The sequence below is a fragment of the Coenobita brevimanus genome, chromosome 81, assembly GCF_032717465.1.
Source record: "Coenobita brevimanus isolate Jiangsu-jjx chromosome 81, ASM3271746v2, whole genome shotgun sequence".
Lineage (NCBI taxonomy): Eukaryota > Metazoa > Arthropoda > Malacostraca > Decapoda > Coenobitidae > Coenobita > Coenobita brevimanus.
This window is the reverse complement of record NC_137034.1, coordinates 24,922,432-24,926,174: the sequence shown is the minus strand read 5'-3', so window position 1 is coordinate 24,926,174 and position 3,743 is coordinate 24,922,432.

Below are 3,743 nucleotides of genomic sequence, written 5' to 3'. Positions count from 1 at the left end.
GGGGGTGCGTCGGCCACTTGCCGTTCGCCTCCACTTACTGACTCAGGAGCTTGGTGTGGACCCCAGTGACTGTGACAAGTTGGTGTTTAAAAAGATAGCGCCTTGGGAGCCACCCGGCTATACAGTGGATGTCTCATGGCTCCCAGCACCAAAGACCAAGGCGCCGGAGGCGGAGGTCCACCACTTGTTTCGGAACATCATTGTTCGTCACTTGGGGTCCCATCAATTGTACACCGATGGCTCCAAGTCGAGTGAATGTGTGGATGCAAGTGTGCGGTCGACTGAATGTGCACTTAGGTATCGGTTGCCGACTCATACATCTGTGTTTACCTCCGAACTTTTTGCTATTGACAAAGCCATAGACTATGCTCTCAATTCTAGGCATGACTCATTTGTCATATTTTCAGATTCAAAATCAGCCCTTCAGGCAATTGCATCTTGTACTACGGACTCTCACGAGATCCAGGACCGCATCGTTAATAAGTTGCATTCATGCAACAAGTCATTCACGCTGATCTGGGTGCCTGGTCATTGTCGTATCTACGGCAATGAGCAGGCTAACTTACTTGCAAAGTCGGCTGTAGAGCTCGAGGAGACTTGGGACGTTCCTCATGATCTACGGTCGAGTCTCTCTCTCGGAAAGAAATCAATAAATCTTCTGTGGCAAGGTCAGTGGGCCAGACTAAATATTCCGACCTGTAAGCCGTACCTGGGCTACTGGGACACCGCCAACCGCCCCAGTAGTCTGGAAGAAAAAGTGTTGGCACGGTTATGGCTCAATGCCACCATTTTAACACATATGAAACCTTATATGGAAAGACGCTTCCCACCGCACTGTGACATCTGTGATGCAGTGTTATCTATCAGTCATATCATCCTGCGCTGTCGGTGATTTATTCGTGAACGTGCTTCACTTATAATTACTGCGGCGTCCCCTTCACCCTGTCCACCATCCTGGGTGATGGGGACATTGTTATGACTGATAAATTGATGGCTTTCTTGAGAGAGACCGGACTGCTCAGAGTGATGTGACTTTTTTACTGTGTGGTTATGGTTTTTATCAACGGTAAATATGTATATATTGTAATATTAATTAGGGTTGACAGTTGACATATTTTAAATAGTTCCTCCTCCCACCGATCTATTTCTAATATTGATGCCCCCTACATTAAGCCAAGTTCCTCGCCTGACAGTCACCAGCTGATGAGTGCAAGTGTGCAATATAGGAAGGTATTGGGCACTTGCAGTCGATGGTGGTCTGCTGGGAGAGGTTCTTCACTTATTGTATAAATTATGTAAATACATTATACTATCCTGCTTAAGTTATTCTAATTAGGGCCGACAGCTAACGTATATGGAAATGTTCCTGACTCGTCTGGTTCCCTTTCATATATTGATGTCCCCTATATTAGGTTGTGCCTCGACTGACAGTCACCAGGTGATGAGTGCAGGTATGTAATGTAGAAAGGCATTACATATCTGCAGTCGATGGTGTTCTGTTAGTCGAGGTATTTTTACCATTAGTGTAGGTCTAGCTATTTGTCTCTGTAGGATTTAGTATAGGTTAGCGATTTGTCTGTTAGGTGATTAGTTTTAGGGTCTTTAGATTAATGTTCCTTTATAATATAAGGTATAAAAAATATAAAATAAAAAATTTAAAAAAATAAAAGTAGAAAAAATTAAATAAAATTAATATATATATATATATATATATATATATATATATATATATATATATATATATATATATATACGTTTGCATGAAAGTGTGTCTGTATGTATGCATGGAAGTGTGTGTGCGTGTGTGTGTGTGTGTGTGTGTGTGTGTGTGTGTATATATGTTTGTATATATATGTATATATGTTTAATTGTATATACATATATATATCCGGCCTTAATAACCAGGGGCTTCGGCCCCAATGGTTGATAGGCCAGAAAAAAAAAAAAAAAAAAAAAAAGGCCTTCACACGTCAACACTGACGCTCCCCTCCTGATCCAACGCTGCAGGTTATGTGTGTGTGTGTGTGTGTGTGTGTGTGTGTGAGAATATACGGGCAGTGATGTGAATTACCGTACGAAGTGAAGTGAGATAAATGAAACCAAATAAATAATTAAGAGCAGTGATGTGAACTGTACGAAGTGAAGTGATATACCGGTATATGAAACAAAATGAATCATAGGAAGTAGAGATAGTAAAAAAAAAAAAAAATGAACTATATATATGAAATGAAGTGATGGTTTCGAAGCAAAGCGAATAATACGAAATGAAGTGAAATAGGGTATATGAAACAATATGATTTATCGAAAGTGAAGTGAGTTATGAAAAAGTGAATTATAGGAAAGGAAGTGATAAGTATGAAACAAAAATAATTATATATGAAGGAATGTGAATTAAACAATATTGGGTGATACACAAAAGAAGCAGTTTGAATTAAACTAATACTTTAATGAAAAATGTGAACAATGGGGTGAGATACTGAGCAATGAAAGGACATATTTTCTTGGAGGGAACAATCTAACTGGCTCCTGTCCTTTGGTTCCCTCTTCCTTGAATAAAGAAAAAAAAAATACATGAGTAGAACAAAGGACTGATAAACATAATTCACGTTTTCTATGCGTCCTACGTAAACTGACACACGACGCCAAACTTAGCGATGGAAAACTGAGTTGAAAACTCTGGTATTTTGGTTTAGCCACGATTACCAGTTCAGAAACATGTGAAGGTGCATCATCAGCGAGCAGACGAAATTTCTGTACAGATGAGGAACAACAGACAGACCAACAGACCTGGCAACGCAGAGGGACACAGCGCATGCGTGGGGATGGCCCGGAATATTCGCTTTTAGATGAGCATGAAAGATTGGCGTGATTACTGTTATTATTGTTGTTGTTGTTATTATTATTATTATTATTATTATTATTACTTTTGATTATTATATATATATATATATATATATATATATATATATATATATATATATATATATATATATATATATATATATATATATATCATCACGTTCTCTGGTTCCCACGCGTTGACAATCAGGGCCCACACAGTCTCGATGGCTCTCCACTGATGTTTGATCTGTCACGTCAGTATATTTCTCTCACAAGCCAGCCCTTAATATCACCACCTGTCTAAAGATTATCATCTTCCGCCGCTATACAAGATGTAATGCAGCATTATCTACCGAATATTAATTCCTGTATATCATGCCCCGAATTAAAGAAAACAGACAAATAATGTGACCACAACTTAGCATTTCATTCTCTCTCCCCTACCTACCCTACCTCCCCTCCCTCAAACCACCCTTTCACCATCACTCGTCCCCCCACCCACCTTCCCTTCCTGGTTGCCTTGGCATTACCAATGTCGGTAAACATTGACATAGATATATTTTGGAAGTTTGGGTAGGATTTTCTTTCATTTTCCTTTTAACATTGTATGAGAGATATCGTTATTATATCCACCCTTGTGCAGACATCAAATTTATTTACGTTTTATGCACAATTAAACAGCCTTTTCATATAGAGATGCCATAAAGTAGTTGACATGATGGTGACTGTATAGAGCGAGTGTATACCGAGAGGATGATCATATTTTCTGTGGACACAGCCATGTCACAGGTTGCATATGATAATTAGTTTCGAAATTAATTACATGTAGGAGTAAAGGACGTTTCTTAAACATTACGGAAGTCAAAGCCATCCAAACTCCATTCTGCGTCCGAAGTCAAATA